Here is a 14,809-nt window from a genome sequence, read left to right as displayed (position 1 = left end):
AAAGTGTGTTACGAAGTTCGCTGGTCGTTGCATGACATATCTTCAGCTTACCGTTACTGGTAGCAGATCTATGCTGGCATTAGGTATTTTCTGTTCTGCAGCAGTTTGCCCTCTAGTGGTTGTTTGTGTGTGTTTTTTTTTACTCTGTAAGATCTAGCCAGAGGCAGTTTCACCTCCGTTAATCTGTTGCCATCCATGCCTTCACAAGCTGATAAACGGCATCATCTGTGAGTAATATTGTTTGTTATCACTGAGACAACTTGTGTGCATTATTATTTGTTGTGAAGGCGTGATATAGTTTGTAGTTAGAATTTAATTTGAATGCATGTATAACCTAAGCTAGTAAGGTTAAGCTAGCTCATATGTCATGTGGTTTCTTTAACGTTTTGATCATGAGTGTGATTTCATTTGATGTTTTATTCGGGCACTCACTAAGCAGATAAATATTGTGCTCATATTTTTGAATATGTGTTTGTTATACTGTATATTGAGGCAACTTTTTTATTGGTTTATTTCTGGTTTTGTCAACAGTTTCACACTTTTTCCTTATTAAATCATCCAACTCAACACATTGGCCTGTTCCCTGGATTTTGATTAGGAGAGTGTTTAGCTGTCTGTATAGCTGAGTCTACGTTCACGAGGACAACGCTTAGTGAGGACAGAACAGTGAAAAGATGGCCCATCACATCAAGCTTTGAAGGAATCTCGGCAGCCTATTTCTTCGCCACCAGTAACCAGTAAGTAAGTAGAAGAAAAACATCAAAGAGGCTACGTTCGCTTCTTCTGTATCTTTTTACGGGATTTGAAGACCCATTCACCTGCCTGTATTAAACAATGTCCAGCTCAAACCCTATTGACGCCGATATTCAGAGCCTGGAGGTTAGGTCAGAGTGTGCTGCCTCAGCTGCATTTTCCAAGCAAAGTTCAAATAAATCTTCAGCTAGTGCCGCTGCTGCTAAAGCTCGTGCCAAGGCGGAAGCTGCACGCACGCGAGCAGCCTATGCCAAACGTCAAATAGACATGCAAGTGGAGAAAGCACGCATAGAGGCTACATTGAATGCACTAAAAGAAGAGTGTGAAGCAGAGGCTCAAGTGTTTGAGGCTGCTGCAGATTTAGACAACTGTGACCTTGGGAGTAAAGCCAGTCATGCTCAAGCAACGAAGCAGTCATTACAGCGAACTGGTGAGTTCATCCAAGCACATTTCTCTTCAGGGCAGAGTTATGCTTTAGCTCAAAATGAGAAAGAAACACAGGCTGCTGCTTCTGTACCACAACACAGACACCTCCCAGATATCAAAGTTCATCGCATCAGTCGTGACACACAACAGCCGTATCCTTCTGCTTGCTCGGCTGAAGGCCTGCACCCAGGCAACCAGAGAAAGAATCGCCCTGACCCTCTGTCTTTTAACACAGATAGAGATGTCCCCTCCATGCACACACATCGCTGCACAGACTCAACAAACCAACTTCCACCCCGCTCACCACTGGAGGCTCAAGGTGTATCTGAGTTAGCTGTATATCTGGCGCGTCGAGACCTTGTCACAGCTGGACTAAAAGTGTTTGATAACCAGCCTGCTAGTTATCTGTCATGGAAATCTAGCTTTGTTAACGCTGTGGAGGGACTTAGCCTCAAACCTAGTGAAGAACTGGACCTGCCCATTAAGTGGCTTGGTGGGGAGTCGCTACACCACGCCAAGAGGATAAGGGCAGTTTATGTCAACAATCCATTCATGGGTTTGAACATGCTTTGGCGAAGGCTGGACAAGTGTTATGGCTCTCCAGAGGCCATTGAAGCTTCTCTCTTCGATAGATTGAACCACTTCCCAAAGCTTTCAAATAGAGATCACCAGAAGCTTCAAGAACTCGGAGACCTGCTCCTAGAGATCGAAGCTGCTAAGCAAGAGGGATATTTGCCAGGGCTCAGCTTCCTAGACACTGCAAGGGGAATAAACCCTATAGCGGAGAAACTGCCCCACAATGTCCAAGAACAGTGGATAACTCAGGGGTCTCGCTATAAGAGGGAGCACCAAGTTCCATATCCCCCTTTCTCATTTTTTGTGGACTTCGTGTATAACCATGCAGAGATGAGAAATGATCCTAGCTTTGCTTTTGCTAACTTCGGTTCAGCTGTGTTCAAAGGTGACGGATCCTTCTCCAAACAATGGAAATCCAAACCTCCTTTATCCGTAAGTAAAACTGAGGTAGGAAACCCCCCCACCTCTCAGTCCTCCAAAGGACTCACCGTTGATCTAGACAGAGAGTGTCCTCTCCACAAGAAACCTCACTCCCTCAGGAAATGCCGAGGCTTTCGAGAAAGATCACTTGCAGAGCGAAGACGCTTCCTGGTGGAGCACTCCATATGTTTTAAATGTTGTGCTTCAGCAACTCACCAAGCTAAAGAGTGTAAAGCTGACATCCACTGCTCTGAGTGTGACAGCGACCGGCACATTGCAGCACTCCATCCTGGACCGGCACCTTGGGCTCCAAGTTCCAGACCACCTTCTGCAGAGCATGGTGGGGAGCCTACCGAGTGTGTCACTGACATAGCAGCCTCTTCATGCACAGCCGTGTGTGGTGAGGGTCTTAAAGGTAAATCATGTTCCAAAATCTGTCTGGTATCCCAAGGGTCTCCCAGACCAAAAGGTGAGGACATACGTGATGCTGGATGACCAAAGCAATGTGTCGCTAGCCAGATCAGCATTCTTTGACATGTTTGACATCCAGGGTGAGGCTTCCCCCTATACCCTCAAAACATGCTCAGGAATCACCGAGACTGCTGGAAGAAGGGCCTCTGGATTTATGGTGGAGTCAGCTGATGGACAGTTGCACTTATCATTGCCGACTCTTATTGAGTGCAACCTGATTCCCAATAATAGGGACGAAATCCCTACTCCAGAAGCTGCCCAAAGCCACAAGCATCTCAAGTGTATTGCTGACAGGATCCCTCCTCTTGATGCATCAGCTGAGATACTTTTGTTACTTGGGAGGGACATCATCCGAGTTCACAAAGTGCGCAGTCAGCGTAACGGCCGTCACAACGAACCTTATGCCCAACAAGTGGATCTAGGTTGGGTAATAGTCGGTGACGTCTGTCTCGGTGAGGCTCACCGGCCGACTGTCAACACATTCGAGACCAATGTCCTTGAAAATGGACGACCAAGCTACTTCAAGCCTTGTGAGAACAGGATCATCTGCAAAGAAAAGTTCATAGAGGAACAGCTAATATCCCCTGACACACTGACTTCCAGTCAGCCAAGCTTAGGTGAGCTGGTCTTCAGCCATTCAAAAGAGGATGATAAGCTGGCACCCTCCATCGAAGATGAAATCTTCCTCCAGATCATGAACAAGGAGTTCAAGAAAGATGATTCCAACAGCTGGGTGGCTCCCCTGCCATTTCGTAGTCCAAGACCACGTTTACCAAATAATCGAGAGCAAGCCCTCAGCCGACTGATGTCACTTCGCCGTACCTTGAATAGGAAACCGGAGATGAAACATCATTTCATAGATTTCATGGAGGATATTTTCAAAAATGGACACGCTGAGCCAGCTCCCCCACCAGAGCCTGACAAAGAGTATTGGTATTTACCTTCCTTTGGTGTCTATTACCCCCAGAAACCGGGAAAAATAAGGATCGTCTTTGATTCAAGCGCACAGTTCAAAGGCATCTCATTGAATGATGTGCTCTTACAAGGCCCGGACCTCAACAACACCCTAATTGGGGTTCTCATGCATTTCAGAATGGACCCAGTTGCTGTGATGACAGACATTCAACAGATGTTCCACAGTTTCCTAGTGAGGGAGGATCATCGGGACCACCTCCGATTCTTGTGGTTTCGTAACCACCAACTTGATGACAAAGTGCTGGAGTACCTCATGAGGGTTCATGTGTTTGGTAACTGTCCCTCGCCAGCTGTGGCCATTTATGGCCTGAAGAGGACGGCTATGGAGGGTGAAGAGGACTATGGACCCGAAGTGTGGAGCTTTGTGCACAGACATTTCTATGTTGATGATGGCCTAAAATCTTTCCTCAGTGCAGAAGATGCCATCAAAGTGCTGAAAGGTGCACAAGACATGCTAGCGCAATCCAACCTCAGACTACACAAGATTGTGTCTAACAGTGTTGAGGTCATGAGGGCATTTCCAGCTGAAGATCTAGCTAGCAACCTGCAAGACCTGGACGTGGGTCAGGACTCCCCTCCCATGCAGCGCAGCCTGGGTCTTGGTTGGGATCTTGCTACAGATACTCTAACTTTCCGTGTGGACTGCGCAGAAAAACCCTTTACACGTTGGGGTGTGTTGTCTACTATCAACAGCTTATTTGACCCGTTGGGGTTCGCTGCTCCCTTCAGTGTTCAGGGCCGCCTCATTTTGAGAGAACTCACCACTGAGACTTGTGACTGGGATGCACCACTGCCCCGAGAAAAGCTTGAACAGTGGCAGAGGTGGTGCACATCTCTTCAAGACCTAAGAGAGTTGAAGATCCCAAGGGCCTACACAATGGTCCCACTCTCCACAGCTCAGAGCAAGGAGATCTGTATCTTTTGTGATGCATCTACCAAAGCTATTGCTGCTGTTGCTTATCTGAGAGTCACAGATGCTGCAGGACATAGCAAAGTTGGATTCCTGTTTGGGAAAACAAAGTTGGCACCTAAGCCTGACATCACCATCCCAAGGCTTGAGCTCTGTGCAGCCGTTCTTGCAGTGGAACTGGCAGAGGTTATGTCTGCAGAGTTAGACATTCAGGTAGACGACATCAAGCTTTTCTCAGACAGTAAAGTAGTACTTGGGTATATATTTAATGACTCTAGACGGTTCTACTTCTATGTTCATAACAGGGTACAAAGGATCAGACGTTCAACCAACAAAAGCCAATGGAACTATGTTCCTTCTGATGTCAACCCAGCTGACCATGCAACTAGAGCGATTCCAGCTAACCAGCTTGCAGCTTCCTCCTGGTTGTCTGGACCAGCCTTTCTTGTAGACAAGCAACATTGTCACTTAAAACAGGAAGCTTTCAGCCTAGTTGAACCCGCAACAGATGTGGAACTACGTCCAGAAGTAGTGACTTGTGCCACAAATTTGTCATTTCAGCTGGGCAGTAAACGCTTTGAGCGATTTTCAAGTTGGAGGTCACTCACCAGAGCTATTGCCAGGCTCTGCCACATTGCTTACTCCTTTACAAGGGCAGCAAAAGAAGGTCCTTGCCACGGTTGGCACAACTGCAAGCTGCTTTTCAGTCCAGACCAGCTGCATCATGCAAGGATCAGAATTTTTCTTGCTGTCCAAAGGCAGGTCTATTCAGAAGAAATACACTGCTTACAAAAGGGAGGTCAGGTCCCTAAACAGTGCTCTCTCAGCAAGCTTTGTCCTTTCATTGATTCTGAAGGTCTTCTCCGCGTCGGAGGACGACTGAAAAAGTCACAGCTCACAGCAGAAGAGGGTCAGCCAGTTATCATGCCTGGTAAACATCATGTTACCTCCTTGCTTATCAGACACTGCCATGAGCAAGTCTGCCATCAAGGACGACACTTGACGGAAGGCGCTTTGAGGAGTGCTGGTTTCTGGATTGTTGGAGGAAGACGGTCTGTCAGCAGTTTGGTCTACAACTGTGTGACATGTCGAAGATTGCGTGGGAGAGAGGAGGAGCAGATAATGGCAGACCTGCCTGCTGATTGCTTGAGTACAGATCCTCCGTTCACCTTTGTTGGATTGGATGTGTTCGGACCATGGTGTGTCACCTCAAGGAGGACACGTGGAGGGCTAGCCAACAGTAAGCGTTGGGCAATCATCTTCACATGTATGAGCGTGCGTGCCATACACATCGAGGTCATCGAATCAATGGATTCATCAAGTTTCATTAACGCTCTAAGACGCTTCTTTGCAGTTAGAGGGCCTGTCAAACAGCTAAGGTCAGACTGTGGTACTAATTTTGTTGGAGCCTGTCGAGAGCTTGGGATCAGTTCCAAAGGCTGTAACAACAAGGAAGTGTCCAACTACCTGTCTGATCAGGGCTGTGTATGGCTGTTTAACCCTCCCCACTCTTCACACATGGGGGGAAGCTGGGAGAGGATGATCGGTGTCACACGTCGGATCCTTGACGCAATGTTCCTCAAGCTTGGGTCTTTTCAGCTCACACATGAGGTCCTGACAACATTTATGGCAGAGGTAACTGCAATTGTCAATTCCAGACCACTTACTTCAGTGTCCACAGATCCAGACGAACCTCTCATCCTCACTCCTGCTATGCTGCTAACTCAGAAGATTGCTGTACTCCCTGTTCCTCCTGGTAACTTTGATGATAGTAATATCTTCAGACGTCAGTAGCATCAGGTTCAAAGCTTGGCCAACACATTCTGGGAGAGGTGGAAAAGGGAGTACCTCAGTAGTCTACAAGGTCGAAAGAAATGGAGAACGGAGAGACCTAATCTCATGGACGGAGACGTTGTTCTAATGAAAGACAATTCACTGAAGAGACATGACTGGCCCACAGGACTGATCATAAGGACTTTTCCAAGTGACAATGGAAAGGTCAGGAAGGTCGAGGTGAAAGTTTTCAGAGACAGTGTTCCAAAACTTTACCTAAGGCCAGTGTCTGAAGTTATACTCCTGTTGCAGAGAAACTCTGTCAAGTGATGTGCAGTTTGACATCCTAGGGATGTCAGGTGGGGAGTATGCTGGCATTAGGTATTTTCTGTTCTGCAGCAGTTTGCCCTCTAGTGGTTGTTTTTGTGTATTTTTTTTTACTCTGTAAGATCTAGCCAGAGGCAGTTTCACCTCCGTTAATCTGTTGCCATCCAGCTGATAAACGGCATCATCTGTGAGTAATATTGTTTGTTATCACTGAGACAACTTGTGTGCATTATTATTTGTTGTGAAGGCGTGATATAGTTTGTAGTTAGAATTTAATTTGAATGCATGTATAACCTAAGCTAGTAAGGTTAAGCTAGCTCATATGTCATGTGGTTTCTTTAACGTTTTGATCATGAGTGTGATTTCATTTGATGTTTTATTCGGGCACTCACTAAGCAGATAAATATTGTGCTCATATTTTTGAATATGTGTTTGTTATACTGTATATTGAGGCAACTTTTTTATTGGTTTATTTCTGGTTTTGTCAACAGTTTCACACTTTTTCCTTATTAAATCATCCAACTCAACACATTGGCCTGTTCCCTGGATTTTGATTAGGAGAGTGTTTAGCTGTCTGTATAGCTGAGTCTACGTTCACGAGGACAACGCTTAGTGAGGACAGAACAAGATCCTTATTGATAAAAGGGCATCCACAGACGTGACAAAGCATCATAAGCACATTTTTTCTAAAATTAAAGCAAATTCTTAGTGGTCAACATTGGGTAAGAGAAATGAATATTTCACAAAAAACAAATGAAAAAAATTGAATGTTTAAAGTTGAATTAAATAGCATTTGTTTGTTTGTTTTTCCACAACGTATGTCAGCATGTTTTTAATGTTAGTTCATAGTTATGTTAAATTACACTAATACGAAAGCATATCTTTTAAGACATTTAATGCCAAACATTAATGACACGTCAGTGACCTAACTGAGATAACTGTCTTAATTGTTTTTTTCCTTACCTGTCAAAAACAAGATTTGCTTTAGTTCCTTCTATATAATATTAATATTTTTATATAATATTTTATATTTTATATATTTATATTTTATATATTTACTTCGATATACACATCATGAATACAGAAACTTTCAGTTCTTATTTTAATGGTTCGTTTTTTTGATAAACAGACACTTGTTATTAACTTCCTGCAGTGTTAAATGTTACAATTTAAGCTTGTGTTCATTAACATGTATTATATTGACTCTCTATAACCTTTTAGGGCAAAATTCAGATTGTAATTGAGCATTGTACTGAAAATGTGTCTATGCCTTTACTCTATACAGAGCACTTGATCACATGGCAAGTGTTTTAGTGCAAACAGTTAGTTGAACACAGATGTTAAGTTCATTAATCTGTTGAAAGGTGAGTAGGTAGGCTAGTAGCACACTATTTTTATTTATAAATACAAAGTCGTAACAATGAATATGACTGAATGAGTGAATTAATTTATTTGAATCTAGAAATACTACTGTGATATCTTTTTTGTGTTTCAGAATGAAGTCTGCCATAATCTTTCTTGTATTTACACTGGTCCTCTTCATGGCTGATCCTACAGAACTTCAACCTCAAGGAAAGCAGGTTTCTGGTAAGTTAGAGCTGTATCATTATAGCAAAACTGAGGCCGTGAAAGATCAAACGTTCAAAACATCAAACTTTTACTGAACTTTATTATCCTTTTGTAGTGTTCTCTGAAACTTTATATATAACTAATGAAAAAAGAATAGAAAAAAGATCGAGTGATCGGGAGATATAGGGTGGTCCCGTCGAGAGTTAGGCCAAGGGTAGAGCGATGTGTTTTTTCATCTATGAAAAAAAACCGTGCCACTACTTCCTACCCTTTTCCCGTTCTCTAAATAATGTGAGATGTGAGTGAGTTTGGTCTTTGGCAAAAAGAATTATATTGAACTGAACTGAGGTAAAACAAGAGGGATCAGTGCTAAATAAAATGTTTGTTTTTTTGTTTTTTATATTCAATTAAACTTAAAATCCTAATTAGATAACTGATTTTAGTTGTCCCAACAAGATGTTACAGGACACAGAAAGAGAAAATGCAACATGACTTTAGTTCAGTCAAGTGAAGCTCAGCTACAATGTTAAGTTAATGCCAACTGATTTCTCAGATGACACAGTTTTTTGTATCTATCTGTTCATTTTTATTTTTTTTTTTGGGGGGGGGGGGGGATTTCGACCACCTGTCTGATTTCACGTCACTGGATTGACGAATCTATAAAGCTGTTGTAGCCAGTCTCCATTACTTGCACATCCATTCATTTCCAGCCCACCTCCACCCATGCTATTCATACCTAAGAGTGTTGTAAGAGTGGGAGCAAGGTGGGAAGCTGTGAACAGAACAGAGCAATACCTTCGAATATAAATTCTTACAGATGGAAATAAAAATGTTCACTGTGCTGATCTTACATTAACATGTTGTAATGTAATTGTAGGTAGAAATAAGAACTTTTTAAGTGTTTATTCAACAGCCTCATTTCCCAGATCAGTATCAAAAGCTGAAGAACAATATTCTCAATGTATATGCATATATCGTCATGTCCTGATAACTCTTTTTAACATGTCGTTTTAGGAGAAGTCGTCGAAAAAGTCCTTAAGGAACTGATTCAGAGCGTGGTTAAGTAAGTACTCTTCTTTAATAGTTAAAAGTTATTAACAATGACTGAAATTTTAAAGAAAAAAGTATCATTTAATAGATATGGTGACTTTTTCAAGTATTCCGACTTCAATCTTCTACACCTAGGCCTGGACCTAAGGCTGTGAACTTCGACGAATTTGAAGATGCTGTGATGTCATAGAACTATGACATTTTAAGGAGCAGTTTGGTGGGGATCCAGGGCCCCCTTATGCTTTGCAATGCAATCAACAGACAAGGAGTCTTTGTTGTTGTTGATGTTGACTATTATGCCTTAACCTCCTAAGACCCAAACTCTTCCATGGCATGCATTTTTAATTTCTCTTTGATATTTGGGCTGATTGGCACCTGATGAATGTAAAAACAAAGAATTACCAGATTTTTTTTTTAACCTAATTTTTGTTCCTGAGAAAAATGAGATCCACATATGAGGATATTTGTTTAAAATAGAACAGTGGCAGTATAATGTCCTTGTGAGTGGATATCAGGCACTTGTAAAGCAAAATGTAGTATTTTGGTCTGGATAACCCAAAATGTGATGTCCACATATATGGATGCCAGGTCCTAGGAAGTTAATAACTGGAAACCAAAAAAATATTAAAAAAAAAAAAAACCTTGCTGCTGCAAACTGCTCAATAAATAAAACTGCAATAGAATAAAAAGACAAACTTTGTCTGTTGTTATTAAGTCATAACAAGAGAGTGTATTGTATTTTCACCAACAGTGATTTTTTAAGTAAAATATGTTAGCCATGGCATTCCTAACTTTCTTCACATGTGTAGGTGCGCAAGTACTCTGGCTTCCTCCCACAGTCCAAAGAAATGCAGTTAGTGGAGTTAGGTTAATTTGCGATTATAAATTGCCCATATGGGTGATCATGAGTGTGAATGGTTGCCTGTACAGTATGTCTGTGTTAATCCTGTGACAGACTGCTGACCTCTCAAAGCTGTATTCTGCCTAACGCATTAAAGCAGCTGAGATAGCCTGCCAGCAACCTAAGCAGATAGGTCCACAAACTCTGACATGAAGAAAAGTGAACTTTGGAGCTTGTTAGTAGTAGCATTGTACTTTGTTTTAAATAGAGTAAATCCACAGTAAAGTTACAAAAGTCAACTTAGTCAATGGTTAACTAAGTTTGATACGATGTTTAAATTAGGCAGCTTCCTGAAGGCTGATGCTTTCCTAGCCATCCCACTTTGTATCGCACTCGTACTTGCAGGAAGCAGAAGTAAAGCTAAAGGGGGGTATTGGGTGTACTAGACCTTATTTATTTCAAACATTTTTCAGATTAAGACAGAAATAAAATCAAGTATTATATTAATTAGACTGTATTATTATTAAAAATGTTGAAAAAACAACATTTTCTGAAGGCCAATAAAAATGGACATGGACCAGTAAAACTTTAAGCCATAGACCCGGGGGTGTTCGGTTTGACACTGAATTATTATTAACTTTAATTATTAACATCTACAATGTCAATACATCTTCCTTTCAGGAGCTCAACTTTGTATCAAAGCTCAGGGCAAACATCAGAATGCTGATACGCTTGCTTTTCTTTACTGCCCCTAACACATGCTCCTTTTAAAGACTTACAAAGAAAAACTCAGTCATTCGATATCGCACTTAAACATGCAGACACACATGCACAAAAAAATATACACACACTAAATGTACCTCCGCGAAGAGATATAATACTGTCACATAATTTATGCCTTAGTTTAGATTGCAGGTGTACATTACTTTATTTGACATTACTGTACATTAAATTATTTATATTTGCATTTAAGGAAATATTTTCTTTAAAAAAAGCTTTATTATGTCATGTAAGTGTAATGAAAGAGTTTAGTTTGTTTTTTTATACGTAGATCTTTTAAGTAGTAAAGCTATTAAAGCAATTTCTAAAATAGAAACAACTAACCTGCTTGTTGTGAAAGTGAAAGACCTGTTTTTTTGTCATTTGAATTTTTATTACTGCTTTTTAATAAGAGAAAAAATAATTATTATCTGTTTACTTGATTAACCAATGGAATAATTGATTAATAAAATAATCGACAGCTGCAGCCCTAAAGTGGAGGAAGATTGCTGCAGGTGATAAAACAACTACATGGAAAAGGTACTTTTTGGATGTTACTACATAGCAATATAATGGCGCTGATGGAGTTAAGGCAAGATGGAACTTCTTGTAGAAACTTACAGATTATATTTATATAGTTATAAACTTTAATTTGTTTTGGTAAAAAGCTCATTATTTAGTCTTGCTGCTTACTTAAGCTTATTTTAAGGTTTTAGTTGACAAGACTAAATTTGTTTAAGTGTCCTCAAAGTAACTCTTGGATTTCATTAGAAGTGCCTGCACCATTTTCTGGCACACTTCTGTACATTGCACTTATTGCACAATCAGTGTGATCGAGGCCTTTTTGTTACTACCCTTTTTTGTTTCTAACTCATCATATGAATTTGCTTCAAATTGTTCGTCAGCATCAATGTGTGTTGTTGACAAATGATCTTGCACAAGCACTGTGACTTGACATCTGATAAGATGAGCAGCTGCACATTTCCTCTATGTTCTTAAGAGTTTCAGAGCACAAAGTGTATTTAGGACTCAAGGCCTTTGAAGTCAAGCTGGTGACATGGATGTTTCTAGTCAAATAATTTAAATAAGATGGCTAAATGTTAGCAACTGGTGGTTTTACAGAAGAATATTTTTCTATTAGTTATTCCTAAAATAACATATCATATCACGTGAAGAAAAAAACAATGCTTTTCAGAACAGCAAATTTTTGAAACAAGGTTCCATCTGCATGTTGGCATTAAAATGTCAAATGTGTTCAATCTTCCTATAATAATGAAAATGTATCTTTTTAAAAACTACAAACTCTTCCTAGACATCCGATTAGCCATTGTGTTTATATTGGTCATGAGGATTGCTTAAACTGAGAAATGTGTTTTAGGAGACTTTTAAATTGCTCAAGATGTGTTTGGTAAAACTGCAAGTAGCAAAGGACGACAAAAAGCTTGCATGTAAAATTACTCAATAATGGTGCTATTGTCTTAGCAAGTTTAATTATTATGGTAAATGATATATTTCTTGCACACTATCAAGACACATAATAAAAAAGGTTTAGACCTCAAATTTGTGATCAACCAAAAACATGGCAATGACTGCAGTACGCCTAATGCCTTGACTTGCCACTTAGTTATAGGCCATGACAATGTGAAAGCTGGCCCGGATGCACATTGTCATCTACTTTTCTGCTTTTCCTACTTCAACATGTTGTCATTGAAAAAGCACAAATAAGAACAAATTACAATTTCAGGTTGTTCCACCTTGATTATTTTAGTGAAACGAAGAAAAAATAAGACTAGGTATCTAAATACCTACAAAATTTTGAATGGATGCTTATTCAGGCAAAATTATGTCAGTTTTGTAATGTAATTTCACAGATTTAAATTAGGTGTTTGCCCCTGTTTTCAGTGTTTGACCACAGCTAAGATACCTGGCTACTGTAATAACTCTAAGTGAAACTCAGTAAGAGAATTTTAAAAATCTGAATCTCCTATGTACTTGGTTATTTCTGTGTTAAGGTTAGAAAACATTTATAATAAACCCTAGTGATTCAAGCTAGAAAATTAAACTGTTGTTTCAATTAGTTTTCATCAGGCAACTTTTTGTTTTGAAGATGCACATTATTATAATACTTTTTTTTTTTTTGGTGTTTAGCTCGAAATGTGTATATTTTAAGAACACAGCTCTGTTTTCATTTCATTGGTTAATGGAAGTTGACTCATGACTCAAAAAACTCTCTCACAAGTTGAAAACACTTTAGAGCACCTCCTCCCCAAAATGATATATGTAGTGCAATAGTACTGGGTTTCCACCTATTATTGAGAAACTGAGTGTAACCACTAAAACCAAACCCCCCACTAAAAAGTTTAGATCTCTGCAGATATTGACTTGGACTCCATCTGTTCAGGTAAACGACATTTCATGTTTACTTAATGCAAAATCTGTCAGTTATGTAAACTCAACATGTATTGTGACACAAGTAAGATTTATTCTGAAATGTAAAACACATTGAGGAACAAGTTATCAGTGAAAGAGTAGGGTAGGGGCTCACATTTATAACGTTATAGGTCTTGATATATTTTTATTTTGCAGGATGAAGTTTGTTATGCTCTTTCTTGTGTTGTCCCTGGTTGTCCTCATGGCCGAACCAGGAGAGTGCTTTTTTAAGCGCCTTCAATCTATCTGGGGAGGTTTAAAAGAAGCATACAAAGGTGGCAAAGAAGCATGGAAAGGTAAATCGCAACTGATCATGATTCAATGATAACTCCAAAAAACTAAACTCTTGGGGGGGAAAAGCCAGAAAAAGTTGTGGTGTTGGAATATTGAATATAATATGCATTGTTTATTTTGCCATTGGTCATAGAGTATTCAGTACTCAGTGGGGTTATATAGTAAAACTGAGACATGTGGGGCATCAATGCAGGTTCCACAAATGTTGATGCTGTCACTTTTCTATAGCAGCTACACTCAAAAACTAACATTTATTCCATAATTATAAATTGAAGAAAAAAAATTACACCCAAATATGAACATACTAATTACTGTTGCTTTGTATCTTTTTTGTCTCTGTCATATCAGCACACAGAAACTCCGAGAAAATGAACAACAGGTAACTAATTGTGATCAGGCTGTTCATTTTGTTGATTTCATCTATTTAAAACCTAAAGTCTGTAAACAACATTTTCAAAGCTGAAAAACAAAACAAAATGGTCTGCCTTCATTAGGTCTATTATCAGGGCATTTCATACTGAAGTAAATTGGGCTATGTCCAACTAATTTAATATTTCAGATAACACAAAGCAGCTAAAATCTATGACTTTCTGAATTTTAGCCTAAAATTATTAGAAAAATATATTCTTTGTGAATAAGCATTCTTCTGATGGATCACTGCTGATCAACTGAATGATTCCTTCTGCACTGATTTTCATTTTCTCATCTCAATTTCACAACATACAGAAACCAACAAGCAGATACTAATCAAGCCCAACCGACATCAGGGACGAATTGGTTCTGAAGACACAAAGAATTACGGGATAAGGGTTTCTGTTTGAAAAATGCAGCATAGCAATATAAAAGTAGTCTGATTTTTGCATGACACATTGAAATGTAGTGATTTTTGCTACAGCTCAAATTTTCAAAAATGTAAAATGGCTTGATTTGCAAACTGTCCACATGAATAAAACCTGCAATGCAAAAAGCAAAACTTTGTTTGTGGTTGTTATTCAAAATAATTAATAATTTTTGCCTAATGATTAAATTAACTTTGGTAGGAAAAACAACGTATGATAATTTTAGTAAACAGTCTTTCAATGCATATCTGTTTATTGCTGAAGTCTCTAGGAATTATTCAGTGCCAATAGGCATTATATACACCTGTCAGTAAATCCAAAATTCACAAAAGTTACATAAAACAATCACACAAACAAACAAAAAAAGACTGCCTTCTCTATTTCAAAAACTTTTTT

At 39.6% G+C, this 14,809-nt stretch overlaps 1 long non-coding RNA gene across 1 annotated transcript; it reads left to right on the top strand.

The window, feature by feature from the left end:
- Positions 1–13,117: 13,117 nt before the first annotated feature.
- Positions 13,118–14,504, top strand: LOC308396755. The gene is made up of 4 exons (XR_013971611.1): positions 13,118–13,251; positions 13,437–13,576; positions 13,923–13,953; positions 14,301–14,504. It is a non-coding gene; the product is annotated as an uncharacterized lncRNA (long non-coding RNA).
- The last annotated feature ends 305 nt before the right edge of the window (positions 14,505–14,809 follow it).

This window comes from Rhamphochromis sp. 'chilingali' (assembly GCF_963969265.1).
Source record: "Rhamphochromis sp. 'chilingali' genome assembly, chromosome: 5".
Taxonomy (NCBI): Eukaryota; Metazoa; Chordata; class Actinopteri; order Cichliformes; family Cichlidae; genus Rhamphochromis; species Rhamphochromis sp. 'chilingali'.
Note: the sequence above shows the minus strand (reverse complement) of the source record. Positions and strands in the feature narration are given on the sequence as shown.